Source organism: Crinia signifera, chromosome 7, assembly GCF_055691185.1.
Source record: "Crinia signifera chromosome 7, ASM5569118v1, whole genome shotgun sequence".
NCBI lineage: Eukaryota > Metazoa > Chordata > Amphibia > Anura > Myobatrachidae > Crinia > Crinia signifera.
Window position 1 is genome coordinate 42,036,718 of NC_139223.1, and position 26,113 is coordinate 42,062,830.

Genomic DNA, 26,113 nt, shown 5'->3' on the forward strand with positions numbered 1-26,113 from the left:
GCTAATGTCCTCTTGCGGCATGAATCCAGCAATGTGCATATGAAGAAGTATTATAGGTGCACCACCACTGACCCCAGCATCGGACACTGCAACTGCCTACAGCAGACGTAGAATGCCTGAATGCCATGCAATTTCAGTTCCCAGCAGAGAACATTGCATGTGCTTTGCGGCTCCTGATTCATGGCAGTTAAAATATCGCAAGCTTTCGGCATCCTCTGAACCACCCCCATATATTTATCTCTTATATATTTAGCCAGATCTGTCACTCAACCCCTGTGGAGAACGTTCCTGTGTAGGACAGTTTCACTTTCATGTGTCTGACGTTCCACCCCCTTGACATCACCTCCCCCCGCCCAGCCAGGGCTACAGTACACGCCCACCATCCACCAACCTACTCCACAGCCACCATCCACCATTACTCCTGCACATCCCTACCCTCTGCCGCGACCCCCCTCCCGCGATTCGCGGGACCCCCGCGACCACCCCGGTATCCGGACTATTGTTAGACAGCACTTACATCGACAGCCATTACATCGACACCATTAGGTCGACATGTCATTAGGTCGACATGTCATTAGGTCGACATGTCATTAGGTCGACAGCTCATTAGGTCGACAGCTCATTAGGTCGACACTGCCATTAGGTCGACAGTGTCTATGTCGACAGTCAAAAGGTCGACATGGGTTTTTTCACTGTTTATTGAGCCGACATGTGCCGACAGGCGGTATTTCATGCCCTACTATCCACTAGGGCGTGGTGGGAGAAAAAAATAGTGTGCCGAGCGCAGCGAGGCACCGTGCCCGAAGCATAGCGAGCGGCTGTGGTACACTTCAAACTTTGTCCATGTCGACTGTGTCGACATTTCGGGCAAAAAAAAAAAAACAGTGAAAAAACCCATGTCGACCTTTTGACTGTCGACATAGACTCTGTCGACCTAATGGCAGTGTCGACCTAAAAACATGTCAACCTAATGAGCTGTCGACCTAATGAGCTGTCGACATAATGACACGTCGACCTAATGGTATGTCGACCTAAAACCATGTCGACCTATTGAGCTGTCGAACTAATGGTGTCGATGTAATGGCTGTCGATGTAAGTGCTGTCTAATATCCGTCCCAGACCCGACCACCCCCTCCCGCGATTCGCTGGACCTCCGCGACCACCCCCTCCCGCGAAACGCGGGCCCCCCGCGACCCTCCCGCAAATCGCGGGACCCCAGCGACCCCTCCCTCCCGCGAGCCCCCTCCCGCGATTCGCAGGACCCCTGCATCCTCCCCTCCCGCGATTCGCCGGACCCCTGCGACCCCCCCTCCCGGCATTAAAAGGGCCCCCCGCGACCCCCCCTCCCGCGATTCACGGCACCCCCCCCCCTACTGTGATTTGCGACCCCCCTCCCGCAATTCGCGCCGCCCCCTCCCGCGATTCACGGAACCCCCGTAGCGCCCCCTTCCCACGATTTGCGGGCCCTTTTGGCACTTCTCGCGATTTGCAACCGCCCCCTAATTCACACATTCGGGGACCCCACCTCCCGCGATTCATGCCCCCCTCACGCAATTCACGGCACCCCCCACACCCCCCTTCCTGCGATTCGCAACCCCCCACGACCCCCCCTCCCGCGATTCATGCCCCCTCCCGCGATTCACGGACCCCCGCACCACCCCCCTGCGCCCACCCTCCCTTGATTCACGCCCCCCACACCCCCCCTTCTGAGATTCGCAGCCCCCCCACGACCCCCCCCCTCCTGCGATTCATGACCCCTCCCGTGATTCACGGACCCCCGCACCACCCCCCCTTGACTCACGGCACCCCACGCGCCCCTCCCGCAATTCACAGACCTCCGCAACCCCCCCTCCCGCAATTCACGGACCCCCTTCCCACGATTCAAGCCCCCCACGCCCCTGCCCACGATTTGCGGACCCCCGCCCCCTCCCGCTAACCGCGGATCCCCACACACCACCCCCCCTCCCGCAATTTGCAGACCCCCCAGACCCCCTTCCGGCAATTCCACCCCCCAGCGGACCACCGCGGCCCCCGCTCCCGCATTTCACTTACTCCCGTGACAATGGGGGATCCTGTACCACCACAAGCAGGTACCGCCCCTAGGTGGGAAATCCGGCCCTGGCTGCCGCACTGCAGGTTTCCCCACTGCCCTCTGCACCAGCGCCACAACTTTTATCAATGTCTTGCCCACATACCACTATTATACAGCCTCCTGCTCTCATGCACGCTCACTCCCTCCCAGTGGGAGGAGACGCTCACCCACTGCCGGGAGCTGCATACTGTCCCCCACCCTCCTCCAGTTCTAGGGATGCCCATCGACCATCAATGATTTTCAAATAATCGATGGTTTATGGCCGATGTTGAATACTTTTGCCATCAATGTGGGAGGACACTGCCCTGCCTCCTGTTCTCCTACCCCGTAACTTCCGCCAGTGAAGACCCCCTCACCCTGTGTTGCCCACATTCCCCTATCATGCTTTACCGCCCAGCCTCCTGCTCTCATGCACCCTAACTCCCACCCAGTCGGAGGAGACACTGACTCCTGTATTTCTGTGCTGCCACGCTGGACCCTCACCCACTGGCAGAAGCTCCACAGTGTCCACCACCCTCTTTAGTCCCCCGTATGCCCACACACCCCTATCACTACCCAGCTTCCTGCTCTCCTGAACCGTAACTTCCACCACTGGGTAATCGCTGACGCTGTGTTGCCCACATAACCCTATCATGCCTCATATCCCAGCCTCCTGCTCTCATGCACCCTAACTCCCACCCAGTAGGAGGAGACACTGACTCAGGGCCACCGTCCGGTACTCCTGTGCTGCCACGCTGGACCCTCACCCACTGCCAGAAGCTGCAATACAGGGCATCTTTCATACAATTCTAACCATATTTCTCACAATACAAATGTTCACAAATTAAGGGGCGTAGCCCCTTACGCCGGTGTGAAGAGCGCCCGTAGGGCGCGATGAATCACCTAGTTACATATCATAGTTCATTAAAAATGTTAAATGGTCCCATGTGCAAACTTCCCTGTTATAAAGGAGATGTTATAAAGGAGATGATGTGAATATGGCATACTCAAGGTTGGCAACAGGGGGCTCAAAGAAGACACCCATAACAGGCTCCGACCTTGTGAGGGGCCACAAGATTTTGAGGGACTTAGGAGCTGTAAGCATGACTGTGGCAGTGCAGTGCCTACCAATGGTTTATAAAGGCACCTGAATGCCCACCTGGATTGCTGGAAAGGAACGTACTCAGACCCCCCCATCCGACGCACCAAACCACCCGACGTACGATGCTGCGGCCTACCACTGCCCTTCCCTGTTCTGTCCCTGCAGTGGCAGCAGCCTATCCACCTAGGCGAAGAAGGACTGCAGGAGAAACACAGGCAGCGTGGACTGGAGACTGGATAGTGCCGCTGGAGGTACCAGGGTGGTGCATTGGTAACAGTGTGGAGGTGCTGTCACTCACTCAGGCTCATTTATGAACAGGCGGTTATTAATTATAACCCCCTATGCACAGATAATCAAATGTTCACTGTGAAATCTAATAAAAATGGACTGCTTAAGGGTGGCAAGGCCAGTATACTGGGCTCCAGATTTTCTGTTGCGTGTCCTGGTCATACTACTATATATAATTTTAAGGTAAATGCATCATACTAAATTACTTCTCTATGAACCTCTTGGAGACTTTGGAATTTGCTCCCAGAAAAGTGGGTAGGTGAATAATGCTGGAAATTTCTCAGCCGTGGGGAGGGACAAGGACATAACTACCATAGGGGCAAGGGGTGCAGCTGCTATGGGGCCCAGAGCTGAGGGGGGCCCATCTTTACTGTCTAAGTAATATGTTTTACATACATTTATCACCATCAGTTACTAATTGGGGGGCCCTCACAAACATTTGCTAGGGGCCTACAAATATCTAGTTACGCCCTTGGGGAGGGAGCAGGATCACACACAGACGGACGTCACACACCCTCCTTTAAAATCCCTGGGCACGCCTGCTTTTTTTCTGACACACCCTGTTACCACCCCCACATGCCGGCTTCCTGTTTGTCAAATTGCCATGACGATTCATATACAATTTCTGTCATTATTTCCCCTTTTGTGATGTGTATGGTACGCATGTGCAGGCATTCAATAATTGCTCGACCTGCAGTGGTCCGGCCTGAATCAGGCCCATAGATCCCACATGTTCTATCTGGTGTGGCAGGATCACAGTGCCTACACATCCTGCCATGTGCAGGTAAATAGACAACAAAAGTGCCAGGTTCCTTGGGCTACAATACACGGGCACACAGAGAACCCATAGGCAGTACGGATGGTGTAATGGTTAGCATTACTGCTTTACATCACTGAGGTCATGGGTCCGATTCCCACCATGGCCCTAACTGTGCGGAGTTTGTAGATTCTCCCCGTACTTGCGTGGGTTTCCTCCCACAATCCAATAATATACTGCTAGGCTAATTGGTTCCCAACAAAATTAACCCTAGAATGTCTGTGTGTGCGTGTACATGTGGTAGGGAATATAGAGTGTAAGCTCCACTGGGGCAGGGACTGATGTGACTGTTCAAATATCCTCTTTAGAGCTCTGCGGAATATGTGTGCGCTATATAAGAAACTGCTAATAAATAATAAATAAATATGCGTATCCACTAGCAGTCCAGATTGAGGCTGCACAGTCCAGGGATGGAATTTCAAAATTTATGAATGGAGTCCCATTACTCAGTGGTTACACTATTGGCATTACTTAAAATGTCCCAATTTCCCAGGCAGGATGGGCAGGATGCGCTAAAACAGAAATGTGGTAAAAACCCCGTTATCAGGGTTTTTACTGCATTTCCATATGCTCTAACCCCTCTCCGCTGGGTCAGTGCTGCGGTGGGAATCGCAAGCTTTTGCTGGTGATACCCTATAGAAGCCTAAGGGTTCTTATTGCAGCGATGTGTGAGGGAACCGCCACAGATCCATCCCAGCATGCCCCGCGGCCAACCCCGGCGCATCGCAAAGGACAGCTCTTATCGGAAGAGCTGTCCTTTGCGTTCATAATAGCATATGTTAGAGCATAAGCGATTGTTAAGAATGTGCTACCCGGCGGAGGGGGGGGGGGGGGGGGGGGGGGGTAGGGTAGCGGATGTTAGAACATCCCACTCTATGGGCCAGATGCACTAAGCTTCAAAAGTGATAAAATGAAGAGTGATAAACAACCAGCCAATCCGCTCCTTTTCAAACACAGTCTGTGGCATGACAGGTAGGAGCTGATTGGCATCAATATCCCAGCAGACACCAAGAAAGTCTTTGCCGTAAATTTGCCTCCCCTCCTCCAGTCTTTAACTACTCTCTCCAAATCTTGGCTTGCGTTTGATATTTTATGGTTAGGCCGCATTGTTGCATTTAAAAAGTCTTTATTACCCAAATGAATGTACTTATTTCATACAATCCCATATATTGTCCTAAAAAAGAGCTGACCTCCGGCCCCTCCATTTTACTCAAATACATCTGGTCCTCCGGCCCCCCCAAAATGTCCCAATCCAAAATGATTCTCTCCAGAGCTAAAGGTGGCTTAACCCTTCCAGACCTGACCCTTTACCACGATTCCTGCAAGTTGGCCCAGATAAAAACTTTCTTTGACAAACACTCTGAGCAACGATGGACGGACCTTGAGAGGTCTCGTGTATCGATTCCTGTGGAGGACTTATTCAGAATACCCAAATCACTTAAGCTGGGCATACATCAAGGCGATTTGCTCCGATTTCGGCCAAAGGCGACCAATCGGCCCGTTAAATCGGACCAAATCGCCTCTCCCTGACATGTAGTCGGGTCCGATGCGCGGTCCCGTGCGCATCGGACCCGACTAGGTGGTCGGACCGGCTGGCTGTCCGACCATCCGTTCTGGGACGGGCGCTAAGCAGTGACGCATGCGATCCATCACAACGGATCGCATGTGTCCCTGCCGCCGGAAGGTCCCGGCGGCTTGCAGTCCATCAGGTGTCCGTACACTGCTGCGAGACGTCGCAGGCAGTGTATGGGCACCTTTAGGCCCAACTTGCAAACACTTCTTCCCTCCACTGGGGCTTCCCTCACAGTGTGGGACTCACGGTTGATTAAACTCGCCCCACATCCCAGCTCCCCTACATTTCCTTGAAAACACTCTCCCATCTGATACCCAATCTACATCTCTCTTACTGGTTTTCCTCAGGGATAACAAAACCAGGAGAAATCTTGGATGGCCCCCAATTAGCATCTTTCCCACATTTCCAACAAAAATTTACGCTACCCAGGTCTGAGCTTTATCTCCAGATATTAGGGATGGCCATCGACTATCGATGTTCCCAAAACATAGATAGTCGGGACCTAGTGCTCGATGTTTTGGGCATCGATAGTCGAGGGTCGAATAGTTTGATGCCATCGATGGATGGCATCCGATGTTGATATATATATTTTTTACCCTGCTGGCTACTGGCCAGCTGCCCGGCTATACACCCTCTCCGAGTCCTAGTAAGAACGGTCCCGGGCCGTGCGGCGCCGGGAGGTGTGAGCATGCGCGACGCCTGACGCGCTGGATAATAAGGTTTCTTCTGCGCATTCGCACACCGTGCACGCATGCGCAGAAGAAACCTTATTATCCTGTGCGTCAGGTATAGTTCTATCGCGCATGCTCGCACCTCCTGGCGGCCGCCCCGTTCTTCCTCTGCGCATGCGCAAGCAGATGATGGTGGGAACCATCGATGACTGCCGATAAAATGGTTTATAGCCATCGATGGCTACTGAATAAACGGCCATCGATGGGAACCATCAATGGAAGATGGGTAGATGGCCATCCCTACCAGATATGCCACTGGCGGAATAGTATCTCCTACCGAGCTGGCCCTTCTCAAACTTTAATCCCACAAATCTATACTTGCCTTAATCAATCTGACTCTAGAGGAGATATAACATTTTGGTATAAAACTCTTATAGATTTACTCGACACCCCTAAATCAAAAGCCCAAGAAAAATTGGAAACTGATCTCGGCGTAAACCTTTCGGATGCCCAATGGAGAAAAATCTTCAATTCCTCTCACTCCATGTTACGGTGTTTAAACTACACTGAGATGCATATAAAACTGATTCATAGGGCGGTATTCAATGAGGCTAATTCGCCAGGTTTTTATGGCGATTTTGTGCTGTAAGGCGAATTTCTGACTAAAACGGTGAATCACCCTATTCAATGACCAGATGGCGAATACATTTCAAGGTTTTTTTCGCCATGATTCACCGAGTAGCAATCGCTATCTTTTTATGGTGAAGTGGAATGTGAAATTTTAAATAAAGTGTTTTGTTTTTTACATTTGGTGTCAAAAAATCAGGAATTTTATTCTGAGGAGGGGCATGCTATTTTTATTCATGTGCTGTAAGCACATGAATATATATTTAATAAAAAATTTTTTTTTTACACTGACCAGACAGCAGGGGGTGCCGGAGCCGAGCCGCTCATTAGATATTCATATATTCACTGCACCCGATCATTACATATGCATGATCGGGTGTAGTGAATATACCCGGTCCCCTGCTGGCACCCCCGGGGGGCAGCCTGTGCTGCCTGGCACCCGGGGAGCCCACCTCCCCCCCACATATGCTCTGGGGCAGGCAGGGAGACTTCCATCTCCCTGCCTGCCACCGTCCTCAGGCTCCCTGCGGCGTTCGCCGCAGGAGCTCATATTCGCCGGTCAGGGGCAGCGAGCCCCTGACTCGTTAAATACCGGAGCCGGCGAGGCTCCGGAACGCGGCGACCAGTGGCGAATGTGCAGCGAATCCTAAACAGGATTCGCTGCATGTTGCCGGTATTCACATTGAATACCGCCCATAGACTCTATCTGACCCCAGGCAGGTTAAACACCTTTTAGCCCCGTGCTCTAAATGATGCTGGAGACAATGTGGAGAAATTTGCCACATCGATCATGTATTCTGGTCTTGCCCTCTCATCACAATTATTGGAAAGAGGTGTTTGAACTAGCAAGACAGGCATTAGATATCGCATTACTACCTACCTCATCAACAGCCCTCTTAAACGTATTCCCAGATACTGTCTCGTCCCATAAGAGCTGCGTTTTAGGACATATCTTCATCGCAGACCGGTCTACCCTGGCTCAAGCCTGGAAACAGCCCGCTCCCCCCCAGCTCTTAAAGGTTATACAGAAAATCATCTTTAGCTATTCTATGGAGACAGAGTATATATCATATTCATATTCCACCTCTTCCCCACTGGTGCGATGGTCCTACTGGCATAAATATGCCACAGACGGTAAAAACTCTTCAACCTCTCCTGGACCCTCCCCTTGTGACCCTCGTCAATTCAGCCTTAACGAGCGTGGCTCACCGTCTCCAAATCCTACATGATTCCTTTAGAGTATTGTTGTCCCTCAGCATGTACTCCACCCTGCCTACCCTTAATTTTGTTCTGAGGTTAAATTCGTACTACGGTGCTCAATATCTCTTAAACTATGTATCCCATCACCTATGTTTATGTCTTATGTACTTCATGTACTGGGTTTGCTATAATAGTTTTCTGCTAAATTGTATATATGTCTTTGGAATCTAAGTATGTTATCCTCACTATGTATCCCCCCACCATACTTCCTCTTTGTACTTTCTGTACCCCCCCCCCCCCCCCCCGCCCCTTTTAAAATTTTGTTGAAAAACTACCACTTCAATAAAAAATATTGATGTTAAAAAAAAAAAAACACAAACTGGGGACATCTGTAACTGGCACTGCTGGGACATGATATGTAACTGGCACTGCTGGGACATGATATGTAACTGGCACTGCTGGGACATGATATGTAACTGGCACTGCTGGGACATGATATGTAACTGGCACTACTGGGACATGATATGTAACTGAGACATGATATGTAACTGGCACTACTGGGCCATGATATGTAACTGGCACTAATGGGACATGATATGTAACTGGCACCACTGGGGACATGATATGTAACTGGCACCACTGGGGACATGATATGTAACTGGCACTGCTGGGACATGATATGTAACTGGCACTGCTGGGACATGATATGTAACTGGCACCACTGGGGACATGATATGTAACTGGCACTACTGGGGACATGATATGTAACTGGCACTGCTGGGACATGATATGTAACTGGCACTACTGGGACATGATATGTAACTGGCACTGCTGGGACATGATATGTAACTGGCACTACTGGGACATGATATGTAACTGGCACTGCTGGGACATGATATGTAACTGGCACTAAATATGTGCACGATAATGATTGCTTGTCATTCAAATTCAGTATCGGAGATTTTACCCAAACTTTGTTTCATGTCTTGAAACCTTGTTTTATGCACAAATAAAATCTTGTGTGTATTTCACGTGTCTGATGTGTTTGTACAACATAATTGCAAGACACCACAAGATACAGCATTGAAATATAAAATATTCTGAAATACGGAATAATCCGTTATCCAAAATTCTTCTGGTCCCAAGCATTTTGGATAAGGGATACTCCACCTGTATATAAAACCTGCTGAATTACCACTTCCGAGTTCAAATCTGATACCTCCTCAAGACTTCCATCTGTGCCCACAAACACCCACTCCCGTGACCACCCACCCGTCACCCCCCCCCCTTGCACCACACTGCAGATTATACCTACTCTGTTGTATATCCCCTGTACTATTCCCACATATAATAATATTTTATTCCCATTGCAATTTCACCAGTTTCCTCTCTTTACAGTTATGCAAACTTCTACCAGCGTTCTAAAAGTAGCAATCCGGCGGGACTATAGCTGCTTCCCTTATCGTCAGTCATCTGTACTGATTTCTCCATCTTCCCCTCTCTCTAAGATCCCCCTCTCTGTGTGTGTCAGACTTACTGCCCCCCCCTCCCCCCCTCTACTGTGTGCCATGTGGATAGTCGCTGGGGGCACTGAGGTCTTCCACCCACCCATCTATGGGAAGGGGCCAGGAAAGCAGTCCCTAAGGCCATACCAGCAGACAGTATATACCTAATGTGTTATCCCAGACTAACACACAGCAACCTTAGTTTTATCCGCAGCAGCATTCCGAGGTAAGGGCTTCATCACCTGTACACAGCTTACTCCATTGATTAATGTGGTTGTATTTGTTGTATTTGTGTTTCTAGGCATTTGTAATAGGTGCAATAGTGTCATTCTATCATATATTCCTGCATGCTAGCATCAAAATGTATTGATGGCAATAATTAGCATGATGACTGTGCATAGGATATGGGGTTTCAGCTACCCCCCTCCAAAAAAAATATTAATTTTAAAATCCAGATCTATGGATAATCATGCATATACTAGATAATACACACGGGCGCTTTATTACATAATTGTGGGCAAGTTCTAACTCTTTGTATCTTAATCCTGCCATCGGAGCAATTGATTAGTATTGTCACTTGCTGTCATTAATCCAACTTGCATTCATTCGCTCTAAATTGACTGATTGCTATGGTGTCCAATAACTGGGTTCTATGTGACAAATATTGGGGTACACATGCACTTTTTTCAGTTTTTATCCAATTTTTATTTTTGCATAATTCTGAGACCTATATATAAAGGTTTCCTTGCTGACACAGCAGTTGCAATAAAAGGTTGAAAAGCTCTTGGCTGAAATCACCATGGAAATGTGAGAAATGTGAGTTTTTCATGTTTTTTTGTTGATTATCGATTTTTGCATTTGAAAACGTGGATCACGAATTAGTGTACCGACTTGCTTACCATACTTCGGGTCAGGTGCCTCGCTGCACTAACATTGTGCTTGGCACAAAAAAAAAAGAACAAAAAGAATCCAAACCCCCCCCCTTTTTATGTTGACATTTTGCTTGTGCATCTATATTGCATACTTGCCTACTTTTTGAGTCTCCTCTCCGGAAGAAGCCAGGAGTGGACACTCTCTGCTGCACTTCCGGTGGTGGTGGTGGGGTGGAGCTTGTCATCTTTAAGCCCCGCCCTCATTACAGGAAATGCCGGCTCTTTGGGGAGGGGCTGATGCAGCTGTCCAGGAATGCATGAGGCTTGCCTACCTTTCCGAGAGGCTGTAAGGGGGACCCAGTATTGCTATATTGACCTTGATTATGTCGACTCAACTATCAACCATAGTTACCGCCCCTCCTGCATTCTGCAGGAGACTCCCTGAAATAGCAGCAACTTCCCTCTCTCCCTCATTAGTCTAGCAATCTCCCTCATTTCACCTAGCTCACATTACACTGTTACATTTTTGGGGATAAAAGGAATGAGAGACAGATACATTTACATTGAATCATCAGCACCATTTCCCAGCACTTTACCAAGTATAGTATCTCTTACTAACTGCTGTGGGGATCATCTACATTTGGATCTAAGTCATTTTAAAATATTCCTCCCAGATGTAGCAGTACACACCCACGCTTCTAGGTGCCACATTTACAATATCTTCACATTCTTTCCATATATGGAAAGAGACACGCCCTTTGGGTGGAGCATGACACCCCCCCCCCCCTAAATGGGGTGCTGTGTAAAAATCTACTACCTATAATCTATAATCTCCCTGAAACTAGTTTTCAAAAGTAGGCAAATATCAACCTATTAACTGCATACCGTCGAATGCATCGCAGTGTAAGCTCTGCCGCAGGCCACCAATGGACATTTCGTCTCTTCCTTCGCATCATGAGTGGAACAAGGAATTGTGTTCTCCCATGTTGAGAAATCCAGATATTGTGGCCATATACTAAGAGATATCTCAGTGTAAGGCTACGATATTAGCGGCATACCAGGCTGTCATATACTGTGCCTGTGGGACTGACAGGCATTCCATCGAGGACCCAGCATAAGGATTAGTTGTCTTTTTTTTATTTGATCCATATTCTGCAGCAACGTGTCAGTCACAAGACTCACACCAGAAATGTCACACTTGTACAAGACAGTAATGAAATGTTCCTGCATTGGATAAAGAATGACATCTGACATCCCTCGTCCAGACCTGTTACTGCACACAGGGCCCATGACAGTCTCTGTATAATGGGTAGATGGCTTCTCTCGTCACAGCACACAACTAAGCGCTAAATGGACTGATGGTTTCTCAGACAGTTTCCTAAAACCAGAGGGGAGATTTATCAATCTTAGAGATACAGAACGTGGTGAAGTTTCCCATAGCAACCAATTTGCTTCTGTCATTTTCTAGTAGTCTGTACAGTAGGGGTCATTCCGGTTTGCACGGTAAGCTGCAACCAATTCCCCTCATTAACATAAGAGGGGATGTGTAACGAAGACACATGACCTCGCTTGTCTTTGCTGCAGGAGAAATCATTCGATAGAGGCACCCTTTTCCATCTCCCCCATTACCCACTGCCTCCCTGTCACAATAGTAGTCACTTCACTTCACTGACCACACATGTGGTGGCCATTCAGCAGTAACTTGCTGGGGTCCTGTGATAATATTTATTGTCTGACGGGGTCCCAGTGCAAGAGAATCCCGCCCGAAAAGTATTCATAACAATAAATGTATTGCTGAGATCATATATTATTTACTGGAGTTTATAAAAATATTACTATCACTTGTGTGTTATATTGCAATTAGGATTTCTAGCAGGCCCAGACACCCATTTATCTCCAACCCGTTAGAGTCTGGTAAACCAGATGCTGGATAGAAGGGTCTCTGGGAGGCTCACTTACGATTTGGCACTTGATGTTCCATTTTTACATGACTTAAATCGCATGGGATTTACTGCATGTAAAGACTCCCAGGGAGCTGCAGCAGGTGGCGGGGGAGGGGCGGGATAATTATAAATCTATCAAAAGAATGGCTGGCCGCTGATTGGTTGACAGTGAAAAGGTAGACAGGTCAAAAGGTCAACAGGGTTGACAGTCAAAAGGTTTATGTGAAAAAGGTTGACATGCATTTTTTTTACAAAATTGAGCCGACATGTGCCGACAGGCGATATCTCATACCCTACCATCCACTAGGGCGTGGAGGGAGAATATAACAGTGTGCTGAGCCCGATGCATGGTGAACCTAGCGAGCCATGCGAGGGGACACGGTACACATAGACGCGTCCATGTTGGCCTATCGACATAGACACACAAAAATTTGAAAAACTCATGTTGACCGGTTGCATGTCAACATTTAAAATTTTCACTGTCGACCTTTGGACCCTGTCAACCTTTTCACTGTCAAACTTTTGACCCTGTCGACCTTTTCACTGTCGATCTTTTCTCTTTCGACCTTTGGACCCTGTCGACCTTTTGATGTCGACCATTAGTGGTTGACCATAAGACTGTAGACCTAAAATACCATAACCCATTTATCTAGCACCTAGAGGATAATAGCTAAAAATCTGATTGGGAAACATCTCTCCCTTGTAAAATCTCATACTTTAGTAAATGTACCTGTAAGTGTCTGAACATTATGTACGGTGTGATTGGTTTATCTGCCAGCAAAACCAGGAAGACACGTTAGAGAAGAACAGTAAGTAGAAAGGGTTAAAAATGTGATCACCGGAGAGGGTTGCATATCGTTCCCCCCTCCCATCTTTAATATATTTTGCTGAACTCCTCAAGATAAAAAGGGGTCTTGGGCTTTTTTTTTGTACTGTGAGGGGGGAATCCCAGACCCTTTTTTTCCTCTCCCAGACCCCAGTGCATTATTTATGAGAGACAGAAACCTTTACAACATACTGCTCTTTATGTTCTATGCTCCCTAAGGCGTCAGTCCGCTCAAGTATCGATCTGGGCGTTGGGGGATTTTAACATAGGTTTGCACGTTACAGATCATTGCCGCTCCCCACAAAAACAGAAAAAGGTTTTGTTTCACTGCTCACCTTCATGTATGCGCCTCTTCCTATTGGCTGGCAGCTTTAAATACTTCTTATAACTTTAAGTAACCTCAGAAATGCGCAATGTTTATCCAGCTGGCTGGGGTACTGTTAAGGCCCCGATACACGGTTCTGATGGATCGGGCTGATAAAATGGACCAAATCGCATGTTTTTGACATTACATGCGAACCGATGCACGGTCCAGTTCACATTGGGTCAGACCGTAGAGATTGAACTGCCTGCACATAAAAGTTATCAGATCGGACCCATCAGCGGCACATTGTTTGCACCCACGATGTATTGGGTCCAATTCCGTAGGTGTGTGCCAGTGGTGCAGCAGGCAGTGGTGATCGGCGGGTGCCGGGTGGCGGGGCAGGCAGCGGTCAGTGGCAACAGAATTAAAAAAAAAAAACTTTCAAAAGACTGTCCAGCTTCTGATTGGCTGAGAGAGTTCTCTCAGCCAATCAGCGGCCAGCCATTCTTCTGATAGATTTATAATTCTCTTGCCCCTCCCCCTCCACCTGCTGCAGCTCCCCGGTAGTCTTTACATGCAGTAAATCGCATGCGATTTATGTCATGAAAAAACTGAACATCAAGTGCCAAATCGTAAGTGAGCCTCCCAGTGACCCTTCTACCCAGCATCTGGTTCACCAGACTCTAACGGGTTGGAGATAAATGGGTGTCTGGGCCTGCTAGAAATCCTAATTGCAATATAACACACAAGTGATAGTAATATTTTTATAAACTCCAGTAAATAATATATGATCTCAGCAATACATTTATCGTTATGAAAACTTATCGGGCAGATTCTCTAAACGGATAATGTTATAACCTGTTATTGGGGTTTTTACCGCATTGTGGGATGCACTAAGGACCTCCGCCAGGTTACTGCATCAGGGGTCATCGTCAGCAAAAGAGCTGTCCTTTGCCATAATTATCGCATATGTTAGCGCATTTGCGATAACTATGTCTGTGGTAGCCGGCGAAGTGTGGCCGCAGATTTTAGAGAATCCCGCCCTTAAACTGTAAGAATGTTCCCCCTACTGTAAATTAGTATGGATATTAGCCCACAGAAATGTGCGTGCTGCACAGAAGCACCTGTGTCTTTATAGAATAAAGACTCCTTTGTGAATTAGAACAGTAGTACTGCCCGAAATATGTGCATTACCCCTGCCTCTGTATATACTGCCCCAAATATATGCATTACCCCTGCCTCTGTATATACCGCCCCAAATATGTGCATTACCCCTGCATCTGTATATACTGCCCCAAATATGTGCATTACCCCTGCCTCTGTATATACTGCCCCAAATATGTGCATGACCACTGCCTCTGTATATACCCCTGCATGACCCCTGCCTCTGTATATACCCCTGCATGACATCTGCCTCTGTATATACTCCTGCATGACCCCTGCCTCTGTGTATACTGCCACATATATGTGCATGACCCCTGCCTCTGTATATACTGCCCCAAATATGTGCATTACCCCTGCCTCTGTATATACTGCCCGAAATACAAACTGGACTAAAGTGCACACCACAAATATGACTGTAAATATTATTATTGCTGCAGGACTCATGTTAATCGCTTATCCTTGGTATCCTTTCCCATTATCATGCCGGGATAGGATCATTAATTTTTATAGTATTTTGGGTAGCCGGGATTTCTTGTTCTCACTTGTTTGTTTTATGGCCTACAGTGTATCACTTATTTTTCACCATGTTTATTGTACATATATTCTATGTCGTCATCCATTTCTTGGAGAGATGTAAATAGAGCTTTGTTCAATGTTCAGTAGTTTCTGATCACTTCTAACAGAAAATGTACATGGAGTTTGTAAAGTCCCTCCACAGTGGGAGATGCCTCTGGCACTTCATGGAGATTTATACCCCTTTCACATTGCCGACACGTTTTAAAAACCGGTATTTTAAAACGGTAATTAAAACGGGTCAGAGCCTTAACATTGCCGCAGATTACCGTTTTAAATACCGGTTAAGTCTCATTCAACATAGCAGTCAAACCGTTTCAACCCGAAAACGTTTCAAGCCAGAGTGTCAACATTGCCTGTCATTTTAAAGGGGACAGCCTATCACTGCTCTGTAGCTTGTGTTGTTTGCCTGAAATACCGTTTCAGACACATTGTACACATTCACATTGCTCAAAAAACGGCAAGGAACCGTGTAGGACTCTGCTTTTTACACGGTTCGAAATACCAGTTAACTTTAAACGGTAAATCGGCTCTGGTGCATTCACAGTGCAGGCTTAAACGTTTTAAAATGAAAAAAAATCGGCAATTTACCGTTTTAAAAGTGCGATGTGAAAGGGGTATAAGTTTGTAACAAATTATGTCTTATTTCATGTAAATAAAGTGTTTAAAAACAATTTGCAGGTATACTGTAAAATGAAGACCTGTATACTATTACGCTATCTCTCTGACCTGTCCCCTTAATCACAGTGCAGTCCAGCACCACGCTATCTCTCTGACCTGTCCCCTAAATCACAGCGCAGTCCAGCACCACGCTATCTCTCTCACCTGTCCCCTAAATCACAGCGCAGTCCAGCACCACGCTATCTCTCTCACCTGTCCCCTTAATCACAGTGCAGTCCAGCACCACACTATCTCTCTGACCTGTCCCCTAAATCACAGCGCAGTCCAGCACCACGCTATCTCTCTGACCTGTCCCGTAAATCACAGCGCAGTCCAGCACCACGCTATCTCTGACCTGTCCCCTAAATCACAGCGCAGTCCAGCACCACGCTATATCTCTGACCTGTCCCCTAAATCACAGAGCAGTCCAGCACCACACTATCTCTCTGACCTGTCCCCTAAATCACAGCGCAGTCCAGCACCACGCAATCTCTCTCACCTGTCCCCTAAATCACAGCGCAGTCCAGCACCACGCTATCTCTCTCACCTGTCCCCTTAATCACAGTGCAGTCCAGCACCACGCTATCTCTCTGACCTGTCCCCTAAATCACAGCGCAGTCCAGCACCACGCTATCTCTCTGACCTGTCCCCTAAATCACAGCGCAGTCCAGCACCACGCAATCTCTCTCACCTGTCCCCTAAATCACAGCGCAGTCCAGCACCACGCTATCTCTCTCACCTGTCCCCTTAATCACAGCGCAGTCCAGCACCACGCTATCTCTGACCTGTCCCCTAAATCACAGCACAGTCCAGCACCACGCTATCTCTCTGACCTGTCCCCTAAATCACAGCGCAGTCCAGCACCACGCTATCTCTCTCACCTGTCCCCTTAATCACAGTGCCGTCCAGCACCACGCTATCTCTCTGACCTGTCCCCTAAATCACAGCGCAGCCCAGCACCACGATATCTCTCTGACCTGTCCCCTAAATCACAGCGCAGTCCAGCACCATGCTATCTCTGACCAGGGCCGCCAAGAGAAATCCTGGGCCCCGGTACAACAACTGTAGCTCCCCGCACACTCTGCGGACCCGTTGTTACGCCACTGCACCCATTACATATTATACCACATGCCATAATGCTCATTACATATTATGCCACACACAGTAATGCTCATTGCAAATTAGTGGATTAACATGCTCAATGCCATGGGATTAACCTGCTCTGCCAGGAGTTACATGCTCTGCCAGGTTTAACATGCTCGTTGCCATGGATTTATATGCTCTGACATGGGTTACATGCTTTGCCAGGGGTTAACATGCTGGTTGTCATGGAGTTACAGTACATGCTCTGCCAGGGGTTAGATGCTGACTTCCAGAGTCGGATGTCAGCCCCAGCAGCATGCAGGGAGGCAGCAGACACAGAGCAACCAGCCAAATACCTTCCACCTTGAAACACAGTGACCTGGACATGGGTGGGGTACCAGATCTGGGACTGCTGGGCTGGAGATATGGCACCTGCTGCTGCTGCTGGTGGTTGGGGTGGGGAGCGGGGCCGGCTGGATTCTGCGGAGTGGGTGGTACTCCCGCGGGAGATGGCCTCTCTCTGACCCAGTTCCTGATGGCACCCAGGAACTACCTACCCTAAGTATCCTCCTGTCGCCGAGCCACGGTAAACTCCCAAGTTATGCCCTGGAGTCGAAGAGTGGAACGACACTCAGAAGAATCTCTGTGATGCTGCTGCCCCCACGTCCACCCACATCCGCACTCCCAATGCCGCTGCTTAACAGCTGACTCCGGCGCACTCAGACCTAGCGCACTCGCCACCAGATTAAAAGAAAAAAACTGTGTGTCCAGACCAGGGCCCCCCTGACAGGCCTGGGCCTGGGTAAACTGTACCTGCTCCCCCCCCCTCTCGGCACCCCTGTCTCTGACCTGTCCCCTAAATCACAGCGCAGTCCAGCACCACACTATCTCTCTAACCTGTCCCCTAAATCACAGCGCAGTCCAGCACCTCGCAATCTCTCTCACCTGTCCCCTAAATCACAGCGCAGTCCAGCACCACGCTATCTCTCTAACCTGTCCCCTAAATCACAGCGCAGTCCAGCACCACGCTATCTCTCTCAACCGTCCCCTTAATCACAGCGCAGTCCAGCACCACGCTATCTCTCTCACCTGTCCCCTAAATCACAGCGCAGTCCAGCACCACGCTATCTCTCTCACCTGTCCCCTTAATCACAGCGCAGTCCAGCACCACGCTATCTCTCTCACCTGTCCCCTAAATCACAGCGCAGTCCAGCACCACGCTATCTCTCTGACCTGTCCCCTAAATCACAGCGCAGTCCAGCACCACGCTATCTCTCTGACCTGTCCCCTAAATCACAGCGCAGTCCAGCACCACACTATCTCTCTAACCTGTCCCCTAAATCACAGCGCAGTCCAGCACCATGCAATCTCTCTCACCTGTCCCCTAAATCACAGCGCAGTCCAGCACCACGCTATCTCTCTCACCTGTCCCCTAAATCACAGCGCAGTCCAGCACCACGCTATCTCTCTCACCTGTCCCCTTAATCACAGCGCAGTCCAGCACCACGCTATCTCTCTCACCTGTCCCCTAAATCACAGCGCAGTCCAGCACCACGCTATCTCTCTCACCTGTCCCCTTAATCACAGCGCAGTCCAGCACCACGCTATCTCTCTGACCTGTCCCCTAAATCACAGCGCAGTCCAGCACCACGCTATCTCTCTGACCTGTCCCCTAAATCACAGCGCAGTCCAGCACCACGCTATCTCTCTCACCTGTCCCCTTAATCACAGCGCAGTCCAGCACCACGCTATCTCTCTCACCTGTCCCCTAAATCACAGCGCAGTCCAGCACCACGCTATCTCTCTCACCTGTCCCCTAAATCACAGCGCAGTCCAGCACCACGCTATCTCTCTGACCTGTCCCCTAAATCACAGCGCAGTCCAGCACCACGCTATCTCTCTGACCTGTCCCCTAAATCACAGCGCAGTCCAGCACCACGCTATCTCTCTGACCTGTCCCCTAAATCACAGCGCAGTCCAGCACCATGCAATCTCTCTCACCTGTCCCCTAAATCACAGCGCAGTCCAGCACCACGCTATCTCTCTCACCTGTCCCCTAAATCACAGCGCAGTCCAGCACCACGCTATCTCTCTCACCTGTCCCCTTAATCACAGCGCAGTCCAGCACCACGCTATCTCTCTCACCTGTCCCCTAAATCACAGCGCAGTCCAGCACCACGCTATCTCTCTCACCTGTCCCCTTAATCACAGCGCAGTCCAGCACCACGCTATCTCTCTGACCTGTCCCCTAAATCACAGCGCAGTCCAGCACCACGCTATCTCTCTGACCTGTCCCCTAAATCACAGCGCAGTCCAGCACCACGCTATCTCTCTCACCTGTCCCCTTAATCACAGTGCAGTCCAGCACCACGCTATCTCTCTCACCTGTCCCCTAAATCACAGCGCAGTCCAGCACCACGCTATCTCTCTCACCTGTCCCCTAAATCACAGCGCAGTCCAGCACCACGCTATCTCTCTCACCTGTCCCCTTAATCACAGCGCAGTCCAGCACCACGCTATCTCTCTGACCTGTCCCATAAATCACAGCGCAGTCCAGCACCACGCTATCTCTCTGACCTGTCCCCTAAATCACAGCGCAGTCCAGCACCACGCTATCTCTGACCTGTCCCCTAAATCACAGCGCAGTCCAGCACCACGCTATCTCTGACCTGTCCCCTAAATCACAGCGCAGTCCAGCATCACACTATCTCTCTGACCTGTCCCCTAAATCACAGCGCAGTCCAGCACCACGCAATATCTCTCACCTGTCCCCTAAATCACAGTGCAGTCCAGCACCACGCTATCTCTCTCACCTGTCCCCTAAATCACAGAGCAGTCCAGCACCACTCTATCTCTCTCACCTGTCCCCTACATCACAGTGCAGTCCAGCACCACGCTATCTCTCTCACCTGTCCCCTTAATCACAGTGCAGTCCAGCACCACGCTATCTCTCTGACCTGTTCCCTAAATCACAGCGCAGTCCAGCACCACGCTATCTCTCTGACCTGTCCCCTAAATCACAGCGCAGTCCAGCACCACGCTATCTCTCTCTCACCTGTTCCCTAAATCACAGCGCAGTCCAGCACCACGCTATCTCTCTCTCACCTGTTCCCTAAATCACAGCGCAGTCCAGCGCCACGCTATCTCTCTGACCTGTCCCCTAAATCACAGAGCAGTCCAGCACCACGCTATCTCTCTGACCTGTTCCCTAAATCACAGCGCAGTCCAGCACCACGCTATCTCTCTGACCTGTCCCCTAAATCACAGAGCAGTCCAGCACCACGCTATCTCTCTGACCTGTTCCCTAAATCACAGCGCAGTCCAGCACCACGCTATCTCTCTGACCTGTCCCCTAAATCACAGCGCAGTCCAGCACCACGCTATCTCTCTCTCACCTGTTCCCTAAATCACAGCGCAGTCCAGCACCACGCTATCTCTTTCACCTGTCCCCTAAATCACAGTGCAGTCCAGCACCACGCTATCTCTCTGACCTGTCCCCTAAATCACAGCGCAGTCCAGCACCACGCTATCTCTCTCACCTGTCCCCTTAATCACAGTGCAGTCCAGCACCACGCTATCTCTCTGACCTGTCCCCTAAATCACAGAGCAGTCCAGCACCACGCTATCTCTCTGACCTGTCCCCTACATCACAGTGCAGTCCAGCACCACGCTATCTCTCTCACCTGTCCCCTTAATCACAGTGCAGTCCAGCACCACGCTATCTCTCTGACCTGTTCCCTAAATCACAGCGCAGTCCAGCACCACGCTATCTCTCTGACCTGTCCCCTAAATCACAGCGCAGTCCAGCACCATGCTATCTCTCTCTCACCTGTTCCCTAAATCACAGCGCAGTCCAGCACCACGCTATCTCTCTCTCACCTGTTCCCTAAATCACAGCGCAGTCCAGCGCCACGCTATCTCTCTGACCTGTCCCCTAAATCACAGAGCAGTCCAGCACCACGCTATCTCTCTGACCTGTTCCCTAAATCACAGCGCAGTCCAGCACCACGCTATCTCTCTGACCTGTCCCCTAAATCACAGAGCAGTCCAGCACCACGCTATCTCTCTGACCTGTTCCCTAAATCACAGTGCAGTCCAGCACCACGCTATCTCTCTGACCTGTCCCCTAAATCACAGCGCAGTCCAGCACCACGCTATCTCTCTCACCTGTCCCCTTAATCACAGTGCAGTCCAGCACCACGCTATCTCTCTGACCTGTCCCCTAAATCACAGAGCAGTCCAGCACCACGCTATCTCTCTGACCTGTCCCCTAAATCACAGCGCAGTCCAGCACCACGCTATCTCTCTGACCTGTCCCCTAAATCACAGCGCAGTCCAGCACCACGCTATCTCTGACCTGTCCCCTAAATCACAGCGCAGTCCAGCACCACGCTATATCTCTGACCTGTCCCCTAAATCACAGAGCAGTCCAGCACCACGCTACGTATCTCTCTCACCTGTCCCCTAAATCACACCACAGTCCAGCACCACGCTATCTCTGACCTGTCCCCTAAATCACAGCACAGTCCAGCACCACACTATCTCTCTGACCTGTCCCCTAAATCACAGCGCAGTCCATCACCACGCAATATCTCTCACCTGTCCCCTAAATCACAGTGCAGTCCAGCACCACGCTATCTCTCTCACCTGTCCCCTAAATCACAGAGCAGTCCAGCACCACGCTATCTCTCTCACCTGTCCCCTAAATCACAGTGCAGTCCAGCACCACGCTATCTCTCTCACCTGTCCCCTTAATCACAGTGCAGTCCAGCACCACGCTATCTTTCTGACCTGTTCCCTAAATCACAGCGCAGTCCAGCACCACGCTATCTCTCTGACCTGTCCCCTAAATCACAGCGCAGTCCAGCACCACGCTATCTCTCTCTCTCACCTGTTCCCTAAATCACAGCGCAGTCCAGCACCACGCTATCTCTCTCACCTGTCCCATAAATCACAGCGCAGTCCAGCACCACGCTATCTCTCTGACCTGTCCCCTAAATCACAGCGCAGTCCAGCACCACGCTATCTCTGACCTGTCCCCTAAATCACAGCGCAGTCCAGCACCACGCTATATCTCTGACCTGTCCCCTAAATCACAGCGCAGTCCAGCACCACGCTATCTCTGACCTGTCCCCTAAATCACAGCGCAGTCCAGCATCACACTCTCTCTCTGACCTGTCCCCTAAATCACAGCGCAGTCCAGCACCACGCAATATCTCTCACCTGTCCCCTAAATCACAGTGCAGTCCAGCACCACGCTATCTCTCTCACCTGTCCCCTAAATCACAGAGCAGTCCAGCACCACGCTATCTCTCTCACCTGTCCCCTACATCACAGTGCAGTCCAGCACCACGCTATCTCTCTCACCTGTCCCCTTAATCACAGTGCAGTCCAGCACCACGCTATCTCTCTGACCTGTTCCCTAAATCACAGCGCAGTCCAGCACCACGCTATCTCTCTGACCTGTCCCCTAAATCACAGCGCAGTCCAGCACCACGCTATCTCTCTCTCACCTGTTCCCTAAATCACAGCGCAGTCCAGCACCACGCTATCTCTCTCTCACCTGTTCCCTAAATCACAGCGCAGTCCAGCGCCACGCTATCTCTCTGACCTGTCCCCTAAATCACAGAGCAGTCCAGCACCACGCTATCTCTCTGACCTGTCCCCTAAATCACAGCGCAGTCCAGCACCACGCTATCTCTCTCTCACCTGTTCCCTAAATCACAGCGCAGTCCAGCACCACGCTATCTCTTTCACCTGTTTCCTAAATCACAGTGCAGTCCAGCACCACGCTATCTCTCTGACCTGTCCCCTAAATCACAGCGCAGTCCAGCACCACGCTATCTCTCTCACCTGTCACCTAAATCACAGAGCAGTCCAGCGCCACGCTATCTCTCACCTGTCCCCTAAATCACAGCGCAGTCCAGCACCACACTATCTCTCACCTGTCCCCTAAATCACAGCCAATAATTGTTTTCTTAAAAAGCCCCTAAGCCAGAGTTATACATATTTGCCAGGTAAATGATTACATCCAAGATATAATATTTTATATACAAGGTCCTTTTTCCGTTCCGCTTCAGCTGCCTGTTATGGAAAAATGGAATGCTGAATCATTGTAGGTGGCCGGCTAACACAACAACACCCAGAGAAAACAGGTCAGATGCTAAGCAAGTCGGACAGAGAAGTGTCAGCAGGTACCTGGCAGAACTCATGTCAGAGCGCTGCAGACACTGGACCTAGTCCACACGCAGCGCTGCAAATTTCACAGCGCTGCATGTAGATTTAACACCGCCCGTCACTCGTACTGCTGCCCGCCCCTCCCTCGCTCAGCGAGTTACCCGCACGGCTGCGAATGGATGTTTTGCATAAACATCCATTTGCAGCCTTGGGTGCAGGGGCCAAATCATCCGATGGTCGCCGACCATCGAATGATTTGGAAGGAGCGCGCAAAACGAAGCCATTCTCTGGTGTCTTAGCTTTGCGTGCTCCCAGTACGGGAAGAGGGCGGGCAGAGGACATCCGGTGACTTCAGCTGCCGGCCTCCTGCAGCCGCGTAACTGCCGAATTCCAATGGGCATGCCCAACGTTTTCATGGTAACACCCATGAAATGCTGGGCGTTTGCACGGGGGCGCAGCCGTCGCTGCCGCCCACCGCCCTCCAACTCGCCGTGCCGTTTGCTCCAGAGGGGGTAGGCGTGGGTGGACAGTGGGCTGAAGCTGGGGAACGCAGTATTTCATGGGTGTCCCCATAAAAACACTGGGCGTGCCCCTGGGAACGCGTTGCTTGCTCGGGGCCGGCGGCTGATGTCACATGATGTCAGCTCCCGCTCTGTATTCCCAAATCAGCAGCGGAAATAAAAGTCAGTTTTGATTGACATTTATTACCAAGTGGCGAGAAAAATCATTTGATGGTCAGTTTGGAGGGTGGCGCTTATCTGTTCACTAGGCAATGGGTATACGCAGCCTAGCAAGCAGGTCTGAATTAGGATCAATATGCATAGCGCATGTGCGAGAGGAATTAGCTTCTGAAAATGCGTATGTATCATAACCGCAATGAAGCTGCAGTTTGACTGACTGAAAGTGGCATTTGGGGGCAGAAACCGGACTTTTTTTGGGTGTGTTTGAAAAAATGGAGGCGCGCACCAGGCGTTTTTGAGGGGGTCTGTGACATCAGCCCTGACCACGTCCAGCCTGTCTGTGTGGCAGACTTTTTTTTAAAAGTCGTTGGAAACTGCCTTCAACGCTGTTGGTAGTCAAAATATGACCACATGTTCAAGTCACGGGTGGGGTCCATGAATGCCCCGAGGGAGCACACATCGTTAACAACCCGCGGGAGAGTGCATATAGTGCCTACATACTAGACAATATGTCCAATAATATCGTTAACAATATCGTGCACATTATTAAAACTCTTATCGTGCGTACCCAACTTAACTGTCATTTTTCTAACACAGCCTGTAAATGACAGAAGATAATTGGTTGATATTTTATCACGGCTTGATAAATATCACCCACAAAAATATTTTCACCCAAAACTTAAACACCATCACCCTCTCATCGGGGGGGTTGTGCCAATTTTTTTTTTGTGTGTGTGTGTTTTACTGCAAAACCTTTTTATTTTAAATATAGGTATTAATATTGTCAGAGTAAATGCCGCTGATTTGTAAAAGTAGTAGATTATTACTTGACGTCTCCTGGAGTTCAGAGCAGTGTTATGTAGGAGAGCAGGGACCACCCCTTTAGGTAGTGTGTAAGACTTGCTTCCACCAATCAGCTGTGGAGAGGGCTGCTCCAGATGAGTCCTTTTTACATTGAGGAATCAGCAAATTTTTTATGAGGCTGAGGAGCCAGTGAAAGAGTTGAAGTGTGGATTTTGCACATCAATGTAAGTATCCCTATCCATTACTTTTTTAAATCTTCAATTTAATGGTACTTATTTATACTCAGCATGTCCTGCTGGATTGTGACAGAATAGGCGATTGACAGAAATCAGAAGACCGAAATGCAAAGTACTCTGGAAATGTCACAATCTATATTTAGTCATATAAATTGTTTAAGCTTTATGTGGGGTATTTATCAGCGCGTGGACACCTATAACCTGCAGATGAAACTAGTTATATAGAGTGCATACATGTTATTATGCTCTTATCTGTAGTTATATACAGCTGGGAATCATATGATGGCCATGGTATAGACTGACAAGTACTAATAATTGCTGGTACAGTAATAATACTGTATACAATGCCATGTCTTGTTGGGGTGAGAATAGCCAGTTATGTACCCGCTATGTAATATTTCACATACTGTCATTTCCCTATATGGATAAATCTGCAATATTCTAAACTTATCTATTTTCTTAGTGTTAAACTAGTAGCAAAGCATAGAGACAGATAGATAGATACATAGATAGAACAAGTTTTTTCAAGATAAATAGAGTAAATAGATATACATTTTTCATGATAGATAGTGAATAGATACATGTTCTTCAACATAGATAGAAAGATAGATAGATAAAAGGGTTTCTAAGATAGATAGATAAATAGACGCACTGATGTGTTTTTCTAGATAGATAGATAGATAGATAGATAGATAGATAGATAGATAGAGAGATAGATAGTAAATTGATAGAAAAAGTTTTTTCAAGATAGATAAATAGATATACGTTTTCACATTCGATAGATAGAAAGATAGATAGATAGATAAAAGGAATTTTCAAGATGGATAATTAGATATATTGATAGATAGATAGATAGATAGATAGATAGATAGATAGTTGTGTCTTTCAAGATATATAGATTGATATATAGAGATAGATAATGTTTTTCAAGATAGAT

The 26,113-nt window shown here is 49.0% G+C and overlaps 1 protein-coding gene across 2 annotated transcripts in view; it reads left to right on the forward strand.

Annotated features, from left to right (window-relative positions):
• Window positions 1-9,757: 9,757 nt before the first annotated feature.
• Window positions 9,758-26,113, forward strand: part of PRR35 (proline rich 35) — a 32,836-nt gene continuing 16,480 nt past the window's right edge. Inside the window, exon 1 of one of the 2 annotated variants that reach the window (XM_083151965.1) lies at window positions 9,758-10,080. The gene's annotated coding sequence lies outside the window, so the exon portion shown is untranslated. Of the gene's footprint in view, window positions 10,081-25,068; window positions 25,165-26,113 lie in introns of those variants that run through there. The other variant, XM_083151964.1, reaches the window with a different exon arrangement.